General features: G+C 48.7%; 1 pseudogene; it reads left to right on the top strand.

Moving 5' to 3' along the window:
- The first annotated feature begins 1,991 nt into the window (after window positions 1-1,991).
- LOC101572882 lies at window positions 1,992-2,527 on the top strand (annotated as a pseudogene).
- The last annotated feature ends 20,815 nt before the right edge of the window (window positions 2,528-23,342 follow it).

Here is a 23,342-nt window from a genome sequence, read left to right as displayed (position 1 = left end):
CAAAAGAGCTGGGAGTGCTGCAAAGGAAACCCCCTGGGTGGGGAGACTGTGGGCCCCTCACCATTGTACAATGCCCCTTCTGAAGGATTAGCAGCTCCCATCTACCCTGGGGACCACACTGTAAATGCCTGTGTAATGCTAATTTGTGGTTGGCAGGAGATTGATTGGGAAGGAGCTGAATAATGGCCGGAGGAGGCTGAGGTCCCTCCTACTCCTGGTGTGTGTGTGTGCACGTGCTTGTGCACGTTTTCTAGGGAAGAGTGTAGCAACAAGTCTATGGAAAGGATGGCCAGAATCTGAACTGAGAGAGGCAAGGCAGGGGCAGAGAGATAGGGTCTGTGAAGAACAAATTGAGGAAGGGTTTTTTATTTTTATTTTTATTTTTTGTGGTATTGGGGATTGAACCTAGGGCCTTCACAAGAGCTCCATCCCTCTTTGGAGATAGGGTCTTGCTCAATTGCCCAGGCTGGTTTTGAACATGTGATCCTTCTACCTCAGCCTCCTGGAGGGCTGAGTCTATAGGCATGCACTGAGGTTCTCAGCTGGAAGATTCTTTCTTTCTTTCTTTCTTTCTTTCTTTCTTTCTTTCTTTCTTTCTTTCTTTCTTTCTTTTTTTTGGCAGAACCGGGGATTGAACTCAGATCCTTGTGCTTGCCAGGGAAGCGCTTATTCCACTGAGCCATCTCCCCGGCCCCCCTCTTTCTTTCTTTGATGGGAGTGACATCTTCTCATTTGTCCCATAGTCTATTCATTGATTGAGGTCCTTAGGTCCAGCCCATACTTAAGGGAAAGGTGTTACTTGGGAGGGAAGAATTGCTGAGCGACATTTCGGAGCTGCCTATAACATGCAGAAAGATGGCAGCAAAAAATGCCCATTATTGAGTGTCTTAGGATGAACTAGCGTCACTTGCTCGCGTGACTTGTCTACGCCATGTGCTAGGTTTTCCTGAGAGGTCTAAGTCTCCGCTGTCTCTGTTTCCACTGGCTTTGCTGGACTCACTTAGAAAGTCCTTACCTCTGGAGTCAGGAGGCTAGTGACCTTCTCTTTGGGCTGGCAGGCAGAGGGGCAGTGCCGACACTCCTGTGTTCCTCACAGCCTCTTCACGAACGTGTGTGGTCTCGCACTGTGGTCAGGACACAGATATTTTAATTTCCTGCTCACCTGCCCTGCAGGGGATCCAGTTTCTTCTTGCATTTGTTTCTCTCTCCCGAAGCCCGCAGACAGGTACTTCTGTCTACCCATCTGGTAGCCATTCACCTTTATGGTGGCTTGAGAGAGGAATCAATTTCACTTGTTTCTTTAGCAATATCTGCCTCCTTTGACAGCCGGTTACCTTTATCACCTCTTAAAACTCTTACTCTGTTGGTCCTTCTAGTACCTCGGGGACTCCTTAGGTCTGACTTTCTGCCACCGCACCTCCTTCTCTGGTTTAGCGTCCCGTGCCACTTTCTCTGCTTCATGCTTGAAACACCCCATGTGCACTTCAGAGTTGCTGTCCTCCTTTCTCCCACCTCTGCCTGCAGACGTTGATGGATTTGGCGGCCCCAGACCAAGCTGAAAGTAATCAGCAAACAATCAAGGGAAAGAGAAAATCTGACCCTTGCCCCTATTCTGTCCCCCTGTGACTTCTTGAGGCCTTTGGCCAAATTCTGGTGGGTAATTTGGGGAGGGAAGGGCATGGGAAACTAGAGGAAATTCCTGGATGAGAATTAGGTGTGTGAAAGCCTCCTCATCCTGCTCTGGTGCTAGGTTCTGAGTGTCCCAAGGGCCTGTAGTCTCCTCCAAGACTTGTAGAAATGGAGAGAGTATTGATTGGGCTCACTCTTTTCAGAGCGGACACCAAAAGCCTCTGGTGAGAAGCCTGAGCACACCCTGCCCTGCTTAGTTGTGTTTTGGTGGCAGGAGCATTGGAATTCTATCTGGCTGTAGAACGCAAACACTATTAAAAAATTTCTTCAGGGTCCCGGGCCAGCTCGGAGTGAGCCGCGCCATGGTGCGGAACATGGGTATCGGCAGGAACAGGGACTTGTCCTGGCCCCCGCTCAGGAATGAATTCAACTACTTCCAGAGAATGACCACAACCACCTCAGTGGAAGGTAAACAGAATCTGGTGGTAATGGGTAGGAAGACCTGGTTCTCCATTCCTGAGAAGAATCGCCCTTTGAAAGACAGAATTAATATAGTACTCAGTAGAGAACTCAAGGAACCTCCCCAAGGAGCTCATTTTCTTGCCCCAAGTCTGGATGACGCCCTGAAGCTTATCGAGCAGCCAGAATTAGCCAGCAAGGTGGACCTGGTGTGGGTTGTGGGTGGCAGCGCCGTTTACAAGGAAGCCATGGATCGGCCAGGCCATGTCAAACTGTTCTTGACAAGGATCATGCAGGAATTTGAAAGTGACACATTTTTTCCAGAAATTGATTTGAAGAAATACAGGCTCCTCCCAAAATACCCAGGTGTGCTTTCTGAGGTCCAGGAGGAGAAAGGCATTAAGTACAAATTTGAAGTATATGAAAAGAATGATTAACGTGAAGGTGTACTTTGATCTATTCCAAGTTGTTTCTCTTCCTCCTAAACAAATTATGTGTTTATAAGTTAGGAAAAAAATACTTGTTCTGGTTTTTGATCTCTGGAAGCTTTTTCTGAACAGATGCCATTTGAGAGACATTTAGGGGCCAAGGAGATAGCTCAGTGGCATAAGTGCCTGTATGGCAAGCATAAGGTCCCAGGTTCAATCCCCAGTACCACACGAAAAGCAAGAGAGAGAAGAAAAAGAGGCTGATCCCTGCCTGGCAAGCATGAGATGCGGAGTTCAATTCGTGGTTCCAAAAAATAAATAAAAATTTTTAAATTCTTTAAAAAAAAAAAAAAATTCTTGGGGCTGGAGAGATGGCTCAGTGGTCTAAAGCACCTACTTAGAACAAGCTTAGCAAAGCACAGGGACCGCGGTTCAATCCCCCAGCACCCCACCGTGGTGGGCTGCGCTGGGGCTGAGCTGGCCACACACACACACATACACACACACACACACACAAATAAATAAAAAAAAATTTTTAAAAAAAATTTCTTTTGTAGTACTGCGAATTGAACCCAGTGCTTATACATCGAGTGGCATCCCCAACTCCTTATTTTATTTTGAGATAGTCTTGCTAAGTTGCCCAGGTAGACTTGAGGTTGCCCAGGTAGACTCTCCTGCCTCAGCCTCCCTGAGTGCTGATATTCTAGTTCCCACACGGGCTCCAAGGCTCTTGATGAATGCTGTGATATGCTTTTCCTGAAAATGGGGCTGCATGGTGAGCGACTAATTCGAGGGTTAGAATGAAGTCTTCTGGAAGTATATTTTTAATTTTTTAAATATATTTAGTACAGGGCCTACAGGGTTTCACTATGTAGATCAGACTTGTAGTAATCCTCCTGTTTACAGCCTCCCAAGTGCTGGGATTACAGGTGTGTGCCACCACACCCAGTCTCAATCGCCATCTCAGCACACCGTGGGGGCAGGGCTGGCACCGGCAGGTCTGGGGATCGAACCCTGGTCACTGTGCTCTGCCTAAGCAGGTGCTGTAGTCCACTGAGCTACCAGGCTGGCCCCTCTTCTAGAAGTTTGGAACCTCTTCCAACATGTACCAGTCCTAGTACCACTCCTCCTCCATTACTAGTGTCTAACTGTCTGGTGGACATGGTCACCATTTCTAGGGCTACTTGCTCCAAGAGTGGTCAGGAGTGTGCACATTGGTTATACAGACCTTAGGTCGGATCCCAGCCTCTTCATTTGCTAGCTATGTGTCTTTAGCTACCCTCTCAAAGCCTCAGTCTTCTCATCCATAAAATGGGCATATGCTGTTTTCTCTTTTCATAATAGAAATTCTCTTGGCACAGTGTGCCCTTAAAGTGTATTGTCATTTTTTAATAGATTGGAGAGCCTTTGATGGCTGAAGCCACGGACTTTGGCACTTCCATCTTACCTGATGGCACTGTCCCTTTCTTCCCTCTCTGGCCAGGAGTTGTATTGACCTCATACTTCATACTTGCCTCCTAGATATTCTTATTTATTTATTTATTTATTTTTGGTGGAACCGGGGATTGAACTCAGGCCCTTGCGCTTGCCAGGGAAGCGCTTATTCCACTGAGCCATCTCCCCGGCCCCTATTGCTTCCTAGATATTCTGTCTTGAGAACTTGGCTCTGTCTCTCAGCACCTTGGTCCTGTTCTCCTCTAGACAGCCGGCCTCTGAGCCTGCCAGCTTATCTCTGTGGAGAGTCCCATGGGGCTGAGGAGCTGTCCGGCTGGGAGGTCTGGCTCCTTATCCTTGATGACCTCCTCGTGAACCTTCCCGAGGAGGCCGTGGAGAGAAATGTAACACATTCACACAAGTTGTTATCTGTCATCTACTCATCCACCCCTGAAACGGAATTCCACTCTCTCCCTCAAACATGGGATGTAGTCAAAACCCTTTCTGTCTACACACACACAGAGTGAGCGTTTCATTTGACCCTGGAGCTGGACTGAAGAAACTGTTGGAGAGGCCTCATGGGGTGTCTGTGGTGGGTCAGCTCTCCCTGGGAAGAAGGGTGACCCAGGCACTGGAGAGAGGGTGGTGTGGCCTGAGGCTTACAGTGACACTAGGCTGTGTCCACAGCTGCTCCAGCCTAGAAGCTTCCTCAGCCTCCACAGGACGCACTGGTGAAGTAGTGTCATCCCTTTAGTTTGGAAACTGGTAGAGTGGTTGCCATAGTAATCAGACCCCACCCCCAATTTTGTCTTTTCTGAGCCCCAAGAGAGGAGTTCTCTGACTTGGACATCAAGGCCTGGGATAGGAAGTCTTTTCAGAGGTTATGAGTCATCTATGTACTTTATCCGTAGGGAACTGGGCTTTGTAAACCCAAATTGCTCATGGGGTGTAAACAGTGAAGCTAGCAGCTGGGATGTCAGGGTGTCAGGGAGGCTGGCTGGCCTAGGATGGAAGAGTGCTGAGTCAGTGGATGGTGGCTGATTTTGATGAGTGTTGCGAATTACTGCTCTGGCACAGAACATGAACTGGCTTTGTACCAAATCATTGGTGGGGGAAAAAAACCCAGGGCTGGCACCAACAGAGACCTCAGCTGGCTTGGAGAGAATGAAAGGGTCTGCTGCAAGCTGCTTCTCAGAGCCTGGAGAACTTGCGGAGTGTCAGCAAGGCTTCTTGAGGATGTTGGAACCCATTGGCTTTCTCCTGGTGGGGGTGGGCAGAGGGGTGCTCCTGGGGCTCAGTTACTGCTGGCTGCCTCTGTCCCCCTGCTGGATAAAGCTCATTTATCAGATAGGACACGGGAAGTGAGAGGTCCGTGGGATTGTGATCCTCGTGTAAGAGAATTGGAGTGAAGGCATTGTCCCTGATTATTCTAGAAGGACAGAACTGACTAGGGGTGGAGGGAAGAGGCCCTTTGTGTGGAGGCTGATGTGGAGGAGGGGAAGAGCCTGGAAAACTTAGCACACTGATTATTAGATCACAAAGAGCTTAGATTGGTCTTTGGAAACTGACCATTGGCCAGTGTCTTGCATTTCCTGGGTTACGTCACTGCGTCTTTATGGATTTGTAAGCAACAAAGAGGAGAAGAATGAATCTTCTCGCAGTTAGAAATTATTTATACTGAAAAATCTCATTAAGCACTTTGTGATTCAAGCACATGATGTGGTTCTTGATGCCCATCATCTGTGCCTGGAGGTTTGCACAGGAGAAGACCGCTGGGGTAGGCTGGGGCACCCACAATGAGGCAAGGGATCCGGGGGTGGGAGAAAGGGCTTCCTTCTGATGGCTGGAGATAGCCTTCTGTGTGGATGGGGCCTTGATGGCTTTCGTCGGGCTTTGGTTGGCATGACTGGCTTTCCAGCAGTGCTGTTTATAATTGCATCATGTACAAAACTTTGCAAAGGCAGAGGCTGAAATCAGGTCAAGGTCCTTTCTCATTCCTGACCTGTATGGCTGGATCTTCATTAATATGAGATCTTGTTCCAAATTTCACTCCATGATTCTGGAGATGAGAGGTTTGGTATCAAGTGTGTTCTGATAAAAGTCTATGATCTAGTCGGGAAGGGTGGCTCCTTCTTTCAAATCCAAAAAGGAAACTGCAGTACAAGAACTGGGGTGGGGAGATGGGAGTGAGGAATGGATGGCTCGCCATTGTCTTGAATGCCTTGCAAAGCGCAGGAAGTCCAGGGAGGAGGAGCAGCCTGGTGCCTTTCAGCACCTCAGCTTGCACATGATGGGGAGCTCATGCTGTCCATGAGCGGGTGTAGAGACATGGAGGAAGTCGATGTGGCTCTCCAGGCCAATCCCGTCCTGTCTCTTGTTGGTAGGCTGTGGGGGGCAGGATCAGGTGGTCTCTGTTCTGTGGGATTCTGCAGCCACAGCATGACCGTATCTCACACACAAAGCCAAAGAAGGGGACTGCTGGCTGAGGAGGTGCGCTGTTCCCACCCCTGCCTCCCCAGCGGGTTATCTGCTGACTTGACTAACACAAGCCCCCATCTGGACCCAGTCCAAACACCAGATGTGCCCCTGATTAGCGTCGGCCTGGGGAATGTTTCCCTGACTGAAAGGTCAGTGTCAGCTGGAAGTGTGCAGTGTGGGCCTCTGTTCCCTCCCTGCAGAGTCAGCTGTGGGACCCGAGCCTTCCATTAGGTCACTGGCCAAGGATCTGAGCTGCGGCCTGGTGGGGGCGGCCAGGGTGGGGGCCAAAATTGGAGGGCCTCGTTTTAGTCACCTCCACTCTCTGCTCTTCATTGAAAGACATAGTATAATTTTCCACTTGGAAGAAACTCCAGAGTATGCGAAGAGGGAAGCCCCACTAATTCTCCTTCAGATCTGCCCTATGCTTGTGTTTCTTCTGGTTTTCTTATGGGGGGCTGTCACCTCTGCTGAGGCAAAGAAGAGGAAGGATAATACTACAATGGGTTGGTCTGCCATGTTTTACGCTATTTACAGGTTATTTTAAGCATTGCTTCTACACTTTAGACAGGCTTTCATGTTTAATTTCATGCATACAGGGCCATGTGAGGCTTTCCTCTAGGTAGCAATGAAAATTAAATAGAATTGAGTTTGATGTGTACCTTATTGATTCCAGACCCATTTCAGTAGACTGTGACACTTCAGCGACCTGCGAATTCTACACATTAGAGTTCATATTTTACACAAACTCTGTATGCCCAAGATGTGCACTCACACGTCTACCAGCAACAAAAGACCTACAGGTTCTGTCAGAAGACAACAGCTATTGGCAAAGATGTACTCCAAATGGTATTTACAGTCACCCTTTAGGGAAAAAAAAATCACCAATAATTTCATGGGAATTACACCAACAAGTGAATAACTATTTTGTTAATTCCATGTCCTCCCTTTGGTTTTCTGCAGGCCACATCTGTCCCCTGTATCACCACAACTCCATTTCAAAGGGATGAAGTAGGAGAAGAAAAAGGAATGTAGGAACGACAGGATTAAGCAGTGAAAATAGCTGGGCACCTTTGATGGCTGGTGTCTTGCCAAGCAGAATTTCTTTGTTCTGAGCGTAATTTTTTTTTTTTTTTTTTTTTTGCGGAACCAGGGATTGAACTCAGATCCTTGAGTTTGCTGGTCAAGCGCTTATCCTACTGAGCCATCTCCCCGGCCATAATGATTACTTTTTTTTTTTTTTTTTTTTTTTTTTGGCGGAACCGGGGATTGAACTCAGGCCTTTGCACTTGCCTGAGTTCTACTGAATAATCTCCCCAGCTCCTGAGCGTGATTGTTGGTGACCTTTGCTTTTCTGCAGCTCACGGCACCTCGGCAGAGGCCTTGGAGCAGGCCACTTCCAGAAGGGGAGCAGTCGGTAATCACAAGGCAGGGTGGGCGGGTTCTAACCAGCCATGGTCTCAGGGTGTGTGGCAAGCAGTTTTCTTCTTCTTTTTCAGCAGCTGAGCTGGAAATTAGAGGCTGTGTTTAGCTCAATGTGGGAGAAAGGGAATTTTTACTAGAGGGCATGGCCTTTTGAGTCAGGGGGAGAGTATCTTCTGCCTGCTGGGGCAGGGAACAGAGGTGAGGCAGAACAGCTTGTGGAGATTGGTATTCCCCACCAGGGGGTCACAGGGCCACTTGTAAAAGGACACCTAGGTGTTGCTGTACAATGAAGGTTCTCAACTCGGGCTGCATATTAAAGTCATGTGGGGAGCTTTTATAGTCCTGAGGTCTTGGCCCCACCTCTGACCAACTGCATTGGAATCTCTGGGATGGGGGACACCCAGGCTGAGGTAGGTTTTAAGAGCCCCCACATAATTCCAGTGGGCACCCAAGCCTCAGACCCACTGACCTAGGCCCTCATTAATCAGTGTAGTCTGAAGGCCAGCAGCACCGTATCACCCAGCAAGAACCCCTGAGTCAATGTGTAGCAAGATCTCTGGGAAATTTGAAGCATATTACAGTATGAGAAGCTGCGCTTTTCACATTTTGCTATACACTAGAAAATCACCTGGAGAGCTTTAAGAACTCCCACTGCCCAGACCACACCTCGTACCAATTAATCAGACTTTCCAAGGGTGGGACACAAACACCAGTAGGTTTTTAAAATCGGTTTTTAGATGATTCCAGTGTGCATAGATTCTCAGCCCTCGCTACAAATTAGAATCAACCTGGGAGCTTTTAAATGCCTTGATAACGGAGCCCCACTTAGAAATTTTGATTTCATTGGTCTAGGAAAGGCAGCAAAAAGCTTTCTGGATGAATCACGTGTGCAGGCAGCTGGAACTCCTGTTCCAGGAAGCCGGTCCAGCAACACTGAAAGAAAATGCAGCCGACAAGCCTTAAACAAGTCAGTGGGTCCAAAGGCAAACAGGTGAAAGAAAGGCGCAGCCAGGTGGCAGCCTCCGCCTGGTTCCTCTCCTTCCATGTGAAAACTACTGTGATTTGGTTTCTCATATGGGTTCGAATGTTTGTATGTTCCGTTGGGTTTCTAATAAAGTTTATTTTGAAAAATTTAGTATCACCACAGCTGACTTAAAGGACAAAATCACTGGTTCCCACCTAGGCCATCCACGGCATGTCAGAGCAGCTAAAGGGCCAGGTAGGCCAGAAAGGCCAAGGGGGAGAGCTTGGGTGAGCCAGCGCTGGGATGAGGAAGACCCAGGGTTAAGAAGGTGAGCTGACTGTACTTTCTTTCTTTTTTTGCAGAACAGGGGATTGAACTCAGGCCCTTGTGCTTGCCAGGGAAGTGCTTATTCTACTGAGCTATCTCCCTGGCCCCTTTTTTCTTTTTTTTAATTTATTTATTTGTGTGTGTGTGTGTGGCCAGCTCAGCCCACCAGGGGGCGGGGCTGGCTGGCATGTGGTGCTGGGGGATTGAACTGCAGTCCCTGTGCTTTGCTAAGCTTGTTCTAAGTAGGTGCTTTAGACCACTGAGCCATCTCACCAGCCCCCCTTTTTTCTTTTTATCCTGCAATATCCTCACCATTTCCGACATAGCCAAGTAGTCCGAAGGTAGGGTTGCTGAATGTAACAAAAACACAAAGCACCCACCAAGTAAAATTTGAGTTTTAGGTCCATGTTGAATAATTTTTAGCCTAAGTATAGCCCACACAGTATTTGGGATATACTTATACTAGAAAGTTATTTATTGCTTGCCTGCAATTCAATTTTAACCATACGCCCTCTATTTTATTTGGCAACCCCCTTTTCTAGAAAGCCCTCAGTCTCATTATTGGGAAATCTGGTTTTGCACTAGGCTTTTGCTCTTCTCGTCTGAGGCAATGTCCATGGGTATTTGCTGGACTCTGGTCACCAGGAGGCCCACCGTCCTGGGCTCCGAGGGCTTGCTCCAGCATGGCTGCCAGTATGCACGGATGACTCCGTGTGTGGATCGCGCCCTTGAGCTTCCCCGCTTCCTGGCTCTCTGGAAGCCCTTGGTGTTGAGGTGGTTTCGGGGAGGCCCTCGGAAGGGCCTGCTTCTCCAGTGCAGGCTGTGTGTTCCCAGGGAGCTTGCTGGGCTGGAGGCGAGCTCTGGGGACTTGGATGGTGTAGAAGTGGAGGTGGGAAGGGACGCCTAGCTCACTGGCTGGCCGCTCAGCCTCTCCTGGAGTGGCCGCTCAGCTCCGAGGCCGGGGTGTCTGGCTCTTGGCACAGGCTGCTCCGTGGAAGCCTGTTCTGAGCACAGCTTCCCAGTCTGTTTGGCTCAGGGTAGCACATCCCCTGCTGGCTTCAGCCTGGGGAGGGGGCGTGCTGGAGCGGAGAAGGGAGGCTGAGAGTGGGGAGGGAGCTGCCAGGAGGCAAGGGGGGTGCAGGCTCAGAGCGGCCTGTCTGTGTGTCCGTCCAGCCTATCCAGCCTCCTCTGGTACATGGCTGGGGATGTGCAGCAAGACACATCAACAAGGCACCTTGACTCTTCCCTCCAGCTGCTCGAAACGGAGCTCAGCTGGCGCTGCCTGTTCTCTGCCTGCCCAGGGGCCCCACAAGAGGCCTGCGAGGGTGCGCTGGGCTGGCGCGCAGGCTGGCCAGCTCTGAGGGGGCCCTGCCTCCTTTCCTCTGGGTACTGCGGGTGAGTGCTCCTCGGACACTCAGACTCTGCAGACACTGAGGAGGCCTGGGAGAGCTGGGACTCCTGGAGGAGGACTCTCCCGTCTGCTGTCTCTTATTGGAAATCTCTGGCTTTCCCTCAAGGCACCACCATCTTCCCAGAGTAATAAATCACTGCAGTTTAAATGAAAGTTGCAGACTTGGTTTTGTGTTTCTTCTGGGATTCAAGGCCCGAGAAAGCCAGGCTCTTTCATCTCTGTCTCTGCCTCAGGTCCTCTCTTCTCCCTTTCCTGATGGGCGGCAGTGTGGAGTGCTGTGTCCCCTAGGAACCTTAGATGTGGCCCGAGGAAGACTCTGAACAGAAACATCAATATCTTGTGGCTAATTAAAATGATAGATGGGCCTTTTGCCTCCCTGTCCACTTAGTGGAGGGCAGAAAATAGCTAGAGGTGCTGTGGAAGGTTGGGAGAGACGCCAGGGGAGGGGAGGGGAGGGGTGAACAGCGTGGCTTCCTGAGCTCTCGCTTGCAGTTCCCCCGAGTTTCACAGTCTTGTTCAGTTTGTGTTGAGACAGCTGAGGAACTATGCTGATCGGCTGGTGGAGCTGGGCCTGGACCTTGCTGGCTACTTGGACTTTGGCTTACAGTATTTTGGCAAGGATTGGGTCACAAGCTCCAAGCCTCTTCCCCAGGGCCAGGCTCATGAGGCTTGGCCACTGGAGGAAGAGTAGGTCTCATCCCCAGGCCTACGGCCCACTTTGGAATCCAGTCTGGAAGCGCAGCCTGTGGTGAAGTCAGGCTTGCTGTGTGCTGTCGCAGACCATGTCTTAGGTCCTGGGAGCTATGGAGGACAGGCTTGGGAGCCTTGGGGGTCAGGCTCAACTGTTATCTGACCTCCAGTGAAGACCAGCTTGCCTCATGGATTCTCCCAGGCTGACGCTGAGGTGCGATTGTCCCTCAGGAGTGGGATGGTGTGGGCCTTGCCGGCCAGGTCTCCTTTCTTCCCACCTCTGTCCATGTCCAGTCTTGTCCTGAGCTCCTGAGTCTTTGCCTGGTGGAGACACTGGTGTGGCCAGGGTCCAGAAAGCACTCCTGGGTGACTCTGTATGGGGCCCAGGTGTGCATTTCTTCCCATGGGGCTGGGCTCTGAGCACCTGGCCAGTGTCTGTCAGGGGCTGAGGCTGGCCAGCTCTGAGGAGGAAGGGCTGGGATGGCTGGGAAAGAAGGTTCCTCGCTCTCAGCCGGCCCTGCTTGTCATCATTTCCTGGCCCATCTCTTCTCCTCTGGCATTTTTCATGTTCTGGGACAAGGTCTAATTTGGGCACTTGGATGAGACATTCCTCAGAGCTGCCAACCTTCCGGGTCCAGGGTGGTCACAGGACGCGCTGGCTCCAAGTCTCCTCTCAGTTTGGCCGGTGCCCTAATCCTTGTGGTGCCCGGTGCCAACACCTCATTGCCTGCTGAGTTCTCTTTTGTTGTGCCCTTTCCAGGCACTATTTGGAACTGCTGAGGTGAGCCTGCCTGTGTGTGCATTTATGTGTGCGTGCGTGTGCATGTGTGCGTGTGGGTCCACATGTCCTCTTTGGACATTTAAGTAAATGTTTATTGGCCCCAAGTGAGGCGCAAATTCCACAGCCGCTTCTAGTTGTGGATTTGTGATGGGAGAAAGTGCCCGAGTACAATTTATTAAACATGTGCAGTGCTCTCCGCCCTTCTGCGTCCACTGTGTGTGCCGTCCTCTTTTAGGGGGCTGTGCAGCCAGCCCTGTGCAGCCAGTGCTGAGCTGTGCTGCGTTGGCACCGGTTCTGAACCTTCTGTCCGTCACCTCTTGGGGTCCAGAGCCCAGACCAAATGCCACATCTCATTTATAAGCCCATAACCGTGAGCTAGTTAACTTTGCCAAGACTCAGTTTCCCTGTCTGTATGAAGGGGCTCATGACTTTCTCGGGGTCACCCCAAGCATCTGTGAGCTCCTGTACTGGTGTCACCTACCAAGTGGAGCTGGGTGACACCTCTTGGCTCCTGCTCTCTCTGCTCTTCTGTCTCCTGCTTGCTGGCACAGGGCCGGGCTTGTGGTCGGCACCCCAGAAAGGTAGTGGTGACTGATTAATGATTATGGAGCCTGCAATTATTGGGATGAAGTCCCTAAACAGGGAAACAACTCTAAGCAAACCCATTAATTAGGGGACTGTTTGCAGTTCTTTTGTGCTGGCTTGTGATGTGTTAGCTCAAGGAAGGCTTTTACCCCCAGGCCCCCCCTCCCCCCAGGTCATTTTGGGAAAATAATGACCAAGGAGAGGCTCAGGCGAGGTGTGCAATTCCCGCCTACTTGTGACCTTCACGCCCACTCTCCCTCCCCAGCCCAGTACTGGTCCAATAAACAAGTTAGCAGGTGACAAACATAGCCCTCGTAAAGAAGGCCACTGCCTTTAGGACAGCAGTCAGCCGGAGCTAATGGACTTTAACCAGGGAGCCGAGACTGCCCGGGTAGCAGGCCTGCTGACCTGAGGTGACCTCTCGGGCCAGGGGAGGCGCAGGCCAATTCCTAGCCCCTTTTAAAAAACGCTTCCCAGTATATTAAAAAGGAAGATGTGGCAAAAGAGGAGGAGAAAGAGGGCGAGGAGGAGGAGAAGGAAAAGGAAGAGGATGAGAAAGAGGAGGAGGAAGAGGAGAAGGAGGAGGAGAGAAGAGGATTGTCAGCAGAGAAAGTTACAAAGATCATCTTGTAACTGACACATTTACATTTATCAAATTAACAAGTTTAAACTCTAAATGTAGTACGCCTGTAATAGTTACAACAAAAGTAGGAATACTCCAAGCAGGTGTTAAGACTGGTAGATGGAATGTAAGTATAAGCTCGCATGGCCTATGGTCCTCCGTCCTGGGTCACTGCACAGTGGTGGCCCCGTGGCGCAGCTCAGAGCCCTGGCCCCGGCTTTTGCTGCCCAAGGGCAGGTCAGGCCTCGGTGAGGGAGACCAGGAGGTGATCTCATCTCCCTGGCAAGTAGGGCCCGGTAGCGAGGCACAGCCTCATACCCCAGAGGTGGGCCAGCGGCTCTTGGGGGATGGTGTCCCCACTGAGTCGAGCTTGAGCACCCTGCATGCGATGGGTGCTGGGTAACACTCCAGGCTCACCTGCTGCAGGTACAGCCAACATGCCTTCACTCCCTGCTCTGTGACTCCACCTTCCCTACGAGTCAGGACCCTGACCTTTCGCCTTCAGCGCTCCTAGCATTATAGTAAATGCTCTGGGTATACAGTGATTGAAAAATATAGTGAATGTTGAGATTTTAAAGAATCATTATAGTAAGAGACACATGGACCGTTTACCTTCCCCAGAGTGGACCGCCCCCACTTTGAGTATACTTATTCCGTCATTCCTGCCACTTTCATCCTTTTTTTTTTTTTTTTTTTGTGGAACTGGGGATTGAACTCAGGCCCCTGCACTTGCCAGGCAAGCACTTATTCCATTGAGCCATCTCCCCAGCCCATTCTTGCCACTTTCTAAAGCAGTTCTGAAAGTCCTCTGCTGAGTGCCTCTGGCCATTCTCTCATGGTTGCTTTCATGTCCTGAATGGACTCAAAATGTTTACATTTCATGGTCACTTTGGCCTTGGAAACGATCTGGAAGTTCCATGTCATCAGGTCTGGTGACTGAGGCTGGTGAGGACTCGCCATAATGTCGTTCTGAGCTGTCTTTCCACTGGACGCCACTTGGCACAGTGCTCACTGTAGCTTTGATCCCTCCTCGCTTGAGAAGACATTCAGGAAAGGGGCTTCCAGAACTGCTTCAGAAAGCGCAGGCATGATGCACTGTGTTCAAGGTAAAGGACCATCTTTGGAGGAGGATCAAAGGTAGGTTGTCTTTTGCTGTATTTTCTTTTTGAGACATAATTTTACTTTGTAGTTCAGACCGCACTTGAACTTACTATGTAGCCCAAGCTGGCCTCAGACTTGAAGCAATCCTCCTGCCTCGGCCTCCCCAGTGCTGGGATTATAGGGGTGCACCACCACACTTAGCTTGTAAGTTATGAAAATCTTTTATAAATTTATTTATTTGGTACAGGGTCTTAATATGCAGCTTGGACTCTTAATGATCTCCTGTCCCAGCCTCCCCAATGATGACATTACAGGCATGTGCCACCACACCCAGTTGTGGTGGCTGGCACGGCATGTGATACCAGGGATTGAACCTGGGTCTTTGAACTTGCCCCACAGGTTCTTAGACCACCAAGCTATCTCTCTAGCCCCTTAACTTGTAATTTAAAAGAAATTTAAACACACACTGTATCTTTTTTTTTTTTTTTCTTTCGTACTGGCTATTGAATTCAGGACCTTGTACTTGCCAGGCAGGCACTTAAGCCACTGAGCTATCTCCCCAGCACAAACATTTATTTATTTATTTATTTATTTATTTATTTATTTATTTATTTATTGTGGTACTGGGAATCAAACTTGGGACCTTGTACTTGCCAGGCAGGTGCTTGTGCTGCTGAGCTATATTCCTGGTCCTCACACTGTATCTTCTGATCATCTCTTGTATATGTGGACATACATGGAATCACATCTTCTCTGAGAAGCTCCTTGAGTTGGGCCCTTCTAGGCTTCTGGCCTCCTTTTCAGAGCATAACACTGTTCCATGATCGTAAGCACTTCCCTGTCTTTGTCCTGCCAGACTACGAGTACTGGCAAGCTTTTCTGTGTGCCTGGCACAAAGAGGGCAATGGGCAAAGCCTGTCCCTGGATGAGGGTCGAGGGCCTGAGCTTGCCATGTTGAGGCCAACAGAGGGCCTCCCTTGCCCCGAGGCCCAGCCTGCTTGGAAGCTCCATTCCTGGGCAAGTGTTTTCCTGCTTTAGGGATCTGTCCCTAGAAGTCAGTGTCCTTTTCTTTCCGGGTATCACGGCACATCTGGTTGTTGGTACATGTTGCTTAGTTAGAAAGTCTTAAAACAGCATGAAATTGTTAGCACGTTGCTCGGGTCTGCCAAGTTGCTCTTGAGGCGCAGGCTTTAGTGGATTTAGTTTTCTGTTTGTTTTCTGTTTTCATGCAGTTTAGAAAATTGGTCTGTGACAAACTTGGGGAGAAATAAGTCTGCCTGAGCTCTGCCAAGGAGGGGCAAGCCTGAGAGGAGGTAGGGGGAGGGCGGGAAAGGGCTCGGAGATCCAGGCTCTGGGCTCTTGCTCACATTTCGCTTGAGCTAATCTGATGGGTGCAGACAATGCCCAACGAGGTGCCGTGCGCTAGGGACAGGCTGGTCTTCATATGGGTACTCACTGGGAGAGCAGCAAGGACCAGCGCAGCACCTCCGGGGTGCAGGAGACACAGACATGCTCTCCCCAGATAAGTGCCTGGGGGTGGGGGTTGCAAAGGAAGACACCCCTTCCTCAAGCATGTGCTTCCTCTGCTCTCCTTGGGTGGGGCAATGCCTGAAGTCAGCTTTCCTCACACGGGCCCAACATGCCGTCTTCCCTCGCTGCTCTCAGTAGCTCTTCCCTCTTGGCAGATTTCCTTTCTGGAAACAATCTCATATGGGGAAAGTCTGGGCTGCTCTGTTTCACTTTGGGTGGTAGTCGCTGTCCTTGCTGGCCTATGGGGGCTGCTTCTGCTTGGTGAGGCCAGCCTTAGGGAAAGGCGGATGGGAACGGTGTCTGAGACCCCCAGAGGACTCAGCTTGGTGCCTGACAGTGGAGAAGGGAAGCAGAAATTGCTCTTTTGCTTTTTTTTTTTTGGTCCAAATATCACTAGCAGCGTACTCCTCCCTCCATGCCCATTCTGGAAGCATCGCACCTTATCTGTGGCGCTCTCTGTTCCACCTTTCACTATTGCTTGAAAAGTTTTCTTTTGTGCTTTCTGGAAAAGCATGGGCTCCACTTCAGCCTTAAATATGTCCTTAGAGAATGGTGCTCAGCTGTGCCACTTTTTTTTTTTTTGTGGAACCGGGGATTGAACTCAGGCCCCTGCACTTGCCAGGGAAGCGCTTATTCCACTGAGCCATCTCCCTGGCCCCGCTGTGCCACTTTGTATTGGTCAGGGTTTTATTTAGAGGAACAGATATAATATAAGGAACAGATAGTAACACAAGACATACAATGTATAAGGAATTACAAGATGACTTACAACAGTCAGCCACAGAGTCAGATGAGGGAGCATGCAGAGGGCGTCTGCACACCCCAGACTGAAGAATTCAGTCCCAAGTCTGAAGCTCACTGCAGTGCTCCGTGCCAGTCTCTATTCATCAGCTAATGGGTCTGCGATGGAAGACTGAAGAGTCTGCGAAGGGCGCTGAAGAGTCTGTGACGCGGGGCTGGTGAGATGGCTCAGTGGTCTAAAGCACCTCCTTGGAACAAGCTTTGCGAAGCACAGGGACTGCGGTTCAATCCCCCAGCACCACATGCCAGCCAGCCCCGCCCCCTGGTGGGCTGAGCTGGCCACACACACACACACACAATAAATAAATAAATAAATAAATAAATGTTTAAAAAAAAAAAAAGTGATGGAAGGTGAAAGATCCAGGGCAAAGGCTGAAGAGTCTGCGCTGCAAGCCAGGCGATGAAGTCCACGCCGAATGGAATGCGAAGACTGAAGTTCCTCCGACCAAATGGGACATTGACTGCTTCCTCAGCCCCTTTATATGGTCTCTTTGTACTGAGTCACTCTGGGGGCAGAACCAATTGTGCCCCAGGACGGGACCCCCACCAGCCAGACCAGCACCGGCGCAGTCATCCAGCCAAATTGACACAATGTATCAACCACCACACTTGCTTCTGCGTCTTTAGATCCAGTCAGAGATTTCCACTCAGGTCTGCAGGGTGAGATCTCATGGTTTACCCTTGAGGCCCCCAAGGGTGAGTATTCTGACTCCATATCATGCTGGGGGCTGAGACAGCAGGAACCCTTGTTTATTTGGTATCTACAAATAGTACCAGCACTGACCATGCGGTTTAGATGCAGTGTCCTGTCCCAGCTCTCTGGGCAGTAGTTATGTAGTCACAGAGAGCCATCCAGATACATGTCTGGCTGGTGTGAAAGCCTTCCCTCATTACTCTACTCCAGGATCTGTGAGCCCAGGAAGAGCGAGATTTGGGCCCTTTTGTTCTGAGGTTTTGTCACTCAGTGCTCAGCCTCGTGCTTCTAGTTTTTCTTCCTTGCTCTTTCATAGCCCCACTCTAAGGCCACAGAAATGCCCTTGCTGTCAAGGTCTAAAGCAAGGCAAAATAATCTGGTGGCACCTTCAGTTTAATTACATTAAAATGTTTAATTTTAAAAGAGAATTTTCAAAGAAGAAACATTGAATGAGTTTATCAATTTCAATTCTGAGCACTTGGCAAAGTTAAAAGGCATCACTGGTGCCATATTCTAGCCCAGCTCTATCTCAGAGATTGTTGCCAGGGCCTTCCCTTCTGGTCTCTAGGAAATCCCTCCTTTCTTGCTCGCTGTGGGTTTTGTCACTCTGTCAATATTCGAGACAAATGTGCCTCTTGCTTGTCACCATGGCTGGGGTAGTGGGGAGCCATGCACGGGCTTTTGGATCCTATGAGTTTCCAGAAATGGAATGAAAAATGAAAATTGGAATTGGAGTGTGTGTGTGTGTGTGTGTGTACATGCATGTATATTTCTGAGGAATGAATTTACTATGAATTAGATTCACAGAGAAATCAGTTTTGCTTCCTGTAAAAGAATGTCTGCTTCCCCCTGCCCATGATCAATTTTTAAATACATGTTTTTTTTTTTAAATTTTATTTATTTATGTGTGTGTGTGTGTGTGTGTGTGTGTGTGTGTGTGTGTGTGTGTGGCCGGCTCAGCCCACCAGGGGGCAGGGCTGGCTGGCATGTGGTGCTGGGGATTGAACCGTGGTCCTTGTGCTTTGCTGAGCTTCTTCTAAGTAGGTGCTTTAGACCACTGAACCATCTCACCAGCCCTAAATACATGTTAGCATTAGAAATTTCTAATTTTTTCATTTCCATTTTCCTGAAATTATTCCACTTGAATCAATTAAACTTTGGGTACATGACACAGGAAGAGCTGGTTCACTTAGCAGTTTCTTTTTGCTCCCTTCTAAAAGTCTTATCCAGTGTTGTCTCAGACATAGTGAGTTTCTCTGGTGGCTGTGATACACAGTAACATTCAGAAGGGAAGAGAGACAGAGCCTGAAAGGGTCTGTATTGAAAGTAAGTTCAAATGATCCCAGGGGCCAAATATCCTTGGGCCAAATGTCCTTCTTCAGTGTCTGCCAGGAGATCTGAGGGTAGGAAAAAGCAAGCCCTTTGCCAAGGAAGACAAAGCTTCCATCACCTTGTGCCTGTTGTGCTGTCACCAGGCAGGAGTTAGTGGGAATATCATCAGCAATTAGACCCTTGTGTGCAGTCTCCTCATCCCTGCATGTGCCTCATCATGAGATCTCCTCTGTGTGTCAGGCCCTGTGGGCTTTTACCCATTGCCAAGGGACTGGAAACACTAACTCTTGTAAGGCAGGGGGCGCCCAGCCTGGGTGGCAGGGCTGGGAGAGTTAGGGATAGGGATAGGAATAGGGATAGGGTTAGGGATAGGGATAGGGTTAGGGATAGGGATAGGGATAGGGTTAGGGATAGGGATAGGGATAGGGTTAGGGATAGGGATAGGAATAGGGATAGGGATAGAGATAGGGATAGGGATAGAGATAGAGATAGAGGAGAGAGAATTTGAGAGAGAGAGAGAGAGAGAGAGAGAGAGAGAGAGAGAGAGAGAGAGAATGAGAATTTTAAAGAACATGGGATGTGGAGTCAATCAACCTTGATGAAATGCAAAAGCAATCTACCTTTGTCAGAAGCCACAACACTGGGGAAGGGCAGGGAAGGTTTGCTGAGCCCTTGGCATAGAGACATCATCTCTCTGTTTCCCGTGCCTTCCAGAGACTTCTTTCTTTTACCATTCAGCACTTATGGGCATGGCAAGGCCTTGTGAAAAGGGGACAGAGACTACTCACCTGTTTTTTCCTGCTCTGGGCACTAAGCCTTCTTCCTTGGGTTCATTCTTGGTCCTGCCACCTCACCAAGGTAAGACATTTGGGCCAAAGGCTTCATTAGAATCAACTTTTTAAATGTCTAGAAGTGGTGAGTTTTAGGAAATATTTTTTAAAAAATAGGTGGTGTTTGATCACCTGGCATTTTCTTTCTCTTTTCCTTTCTCCTCCTAGCGCAGATGTGATGGCTAGCACCCTAACAGCTGTTTAGGAGGATGAGAACATACTTCTGCATGGCAGCGTGATAAGCTGGATCCGAGGCGGGAGGGACTGCCAGACAGTCACGGATCATCTGCTTCCAGCGCTCTTTTAATTCAGACGAAGAAATCTGTCTTGTTAAAGTCTCTTGTGATGCTGAGTTTTTCTGTCACTGACGATCTAACCATCCAACCCTAAGCCAGAAGTCACACATTTTGGTTCTGGAGTAAGATAATCTGGACTGAGATCCCATCTTTATCATTTTAAAGGGTCCAGGTAGGGAGGGCAAATCTCATGACCTCTGTAACCCCCCAGTGTTCCTGACTTTGAAATAGAGGTCACCACTGTATTTCTACATTTCTTATATATATATATTAACAGGACATAATGTATATAAAGTAGATGGTACTCAGTAAGTATTTGGTATTATGATGTTATGGTGTCTTAGTTATTTTTCTGATTGCTGGGACAAAATACTTAACACTCAAAGTTAAGGGGCAAAGGTTTGCTTAGCTTATAGTTTTTCAAGGTTTCAGTCCATGATCAGCTGGCTCCAGGATGGTGTGGCATGGCAGAGGGGTGGCAATTTACTGCTGTGGAAAGCTGAAAAAGCAACAGTGGACAGAGAGAAGGGACAAGGCTCTTTCTATCCCTGATCTTGTATGCAGGCTACCTGCCCTAAGGCAGGTGTATCATTCATACCCTTAATCCTAGCATTGAGCCATGCGTCAATCAGAAAGTCTAGATTCAGCCACCTCTGAAAAGCTCATCCCCCATAACTGCACCCCCCTTAACAGCATGAGGATTTTGGGGGACATGGAGACACAAACCATAATATACTGTTACCACCCTCATCATACTGCAATTTCTATGACCTTGAGCTCCCAGAGTTGCTAGCAGAGGCCAGGAGCTGCATGTTCAGGAGACTGGAGTCTGTATTTTTTAGTTTCTTTCCATGAGAGAAACAACTCTTAACTTCATGAAATCACCTATCATCTTTACACATCTACAATGGATCAGAGAGTATACTCTGTAGGCTTATGGGGAGGTTAAATGAGAAATTACTTATGAACAGCCCATACAATGCACGGGATGTACAGTGTATCCGTGTTAGCCCCTGTTTCCTGGTCCTGTTGGTATCTGCTGCACACGGCAGGCACTGATGTGGGGCTTTTGTTTTACCTTTTCGTCTTACCCTAACCTGGGTAGGCTACGAGATACTGACGGCGCTGTGGGTACACCTTAGCACAACTGGTGATAGGCCAGCATCCGAGACTGGGCAGGGTCGCTGATGCCACCCAACTGGGAAGAGTGAGGCCTGCCAGCGGGGTTGGCAGGAATAAAAGGAAGTTCTTAGGGGTAAGGGTAGAGGGCAGGGGTTTGGCGGGGTATGGGGGAAATGGGCAGAGTTCAGCAGCATTCTGGGGGACTTAGTGAGAGGAGGTAGGGGAGTAAATGCTCGCTCTGTCCTCCCCAAGAGACACTGCTGCTTCCCCTCATGGATTGCCAGCTCCCACGCAGCGATTTCCCTAGGGAACAGGAATCTCCCTAGGGAACAGTAATCTCTGTGAAGACTGTAACACTCATATTAAAGCGTTATCTTCATGAAAAATACCTGTTCCATGTTATGCCTAAGATGTTTGATATTCAGACAGTGAGGTTAAGCTTAATAGCCTAGGTTGTATGGTAATAACAATAAGCTTGTCTTCTGGATGGTTAACAACCTAAGTTTGCAGACCAAAATTAGATGAAAAGGAGGGCTGCAAGGAAAGCCAACATTTTGGCCCTAGCCTTCCAAGGTCAATTAAGACTCAGGACATATAAGAACTTATACTGTAATGTCATGTACCTCGGTAGTATCCCAAATTTTCTGATCAAGGAGATTATGGGGCCAAAGAGGAAAGTGATGAGTGATATAGAGTGTGCCTAAGGAGAGTCACATGGAGAGAAAACATTCAAGCTTTCACAGAGAGCACATTGGCCAAGCAATGGCCGTGACTCATCCACATGGCTGACACTGACAAAGGTTCTGCAACCTGAGGTACAGGATCTCAGGATAAATCCTGAGGGGATTTCACTGACCTTTTCAGGCCCAAAAGCTACAACTCTTGTTGCATAGGTCCTGATTTACCTTGGTCTTAACCATCCAGCAGAAAAGTATAAAAACGAAATATAAGAAGTAAAGTCATGCTGTTATGTTGACTTGTAGGGGACTCAGCTCAACAATTTCTGACATTGACAGTGAAGCGGAAGACCCAATACTACTATGGACTACTGAACTCTTTTAGATTATTTTGCTGAGTTTACACACCTATAATATTCAAATAACAGAACTTAACAAAAAAAAGGGTATACAGATGAATGTCCATTTTGTATCTGTGTATTCAAAGTGGTTAGGATAGATATATAGTTACATTCTCTTAATCAATAGAGTGATTTGTTCTAATGGTGTTTGTAGATAGGATATCATGTCCGCATCTTGTACAGCAATTAACCACTGGGAGAAATGTATGCAATGTGCTAATTATTGAAACTGTCCTACCAATTTGATTTGAAACTGTCTCATTGCTGTTTATCAATAAAATTATGGAAAAAAAAAGCGTTATCTTCAAGCCCATAATGAAATGAGGCACCTTAAGGAAAGTGTGTGGCAGTAGTGTCGGCCTCTCCATTCACACCAACAAGTCCTTGCCACCTAAGGAATTTTCTCCTGTTTATGCCCATTATCTTGTTCCCCCGCAGGTGCTGATGAGGGTCTTCCAGTAGCCCTGCAGGACTGGGTGGCTTTGCACTGGGAGAGCACAGGTGTTGTAGGAAGTTGTGATACTTGTGCAGATCAAAGGTAGTGATGGGGACAGGGCCTGAGTCCTACCCCATTGGCTTCCCTTTACACCTTCCTCCCTGTCACATCTGGAGGCTTTGTAGTGGCCATGATCCTCCCTGCATAGCCCAGACAATGGTTGGAACTCTTTCCTCCACCATCCCTTTAGCAAACACAAACTCCTGTTGGGTCAGTATCTCTCTCCTTTTAAAAACATTTTCATCTGAAAAAGAAATTCAGACTCTGAAACAGTACAGAAAAAATACTAAAACAAGCTCTCTGTCTTAGCTACTGTCTCATCACTGACACACAGTACCTGGTGGCCACAATCTAGAGGAGCAGACATTGATTTTTGCCTTTCAGTTTGTAGGGGCTTCAGCCTCAAATTGACTGGCTCCAGGGTAGGACAGCATGGCAGAGGGGAATGGGGGAGAAATTGCTCACAGCATGGCACCAGGGAAGCTGAAACATCAAGGGAGGAAGAGGGTTAGACACAGCCTTCCGGGCCACGGCCCTGTAACCCATCCCCTCCCCCTCTCCGTTTCACATCTAGCTGTAAACCCTCAATGAGTACCTTATTTCCAAGAGCCAATCACCTCCCCAAAGCCCCACCTGTGAGTGCGTGAGGCTTTGAGGAGCTGTCAGATAGAATTAACTTTGGCCTATGATTTTCCTTGAATATGTGTGTGTACTAAGAACTAGTATTGTTTCCCCTGTCTTTGGGAGTTACATGTAGTCTTCTTACTCTTTTTGTAGTTTCTTCTTCTTCTTCTTCTTCTTCTTCTTCTTCTTCTTCTTCTTCTTCTTCTTC

Source organism: Octodon degus, unplaced genomic scaffold (genome assembly GCF_000260255.1).
Source record: "Octodon degus isolate 3935 unplaced genomic scaffold, OctDeg1.0 scaffold00020, whole genome shotgun sequence".
NCBI lineage: Eukaryota > Metazoa > Chordata > Mammalia > Rodentia > Octodontidae > Octodon > Octodon degus.
The sequence above is the reverse complement of the archived record's forward strand: the minus strand, read 5'-3'. Positions and strand labels throughout refer to the sequence as shown.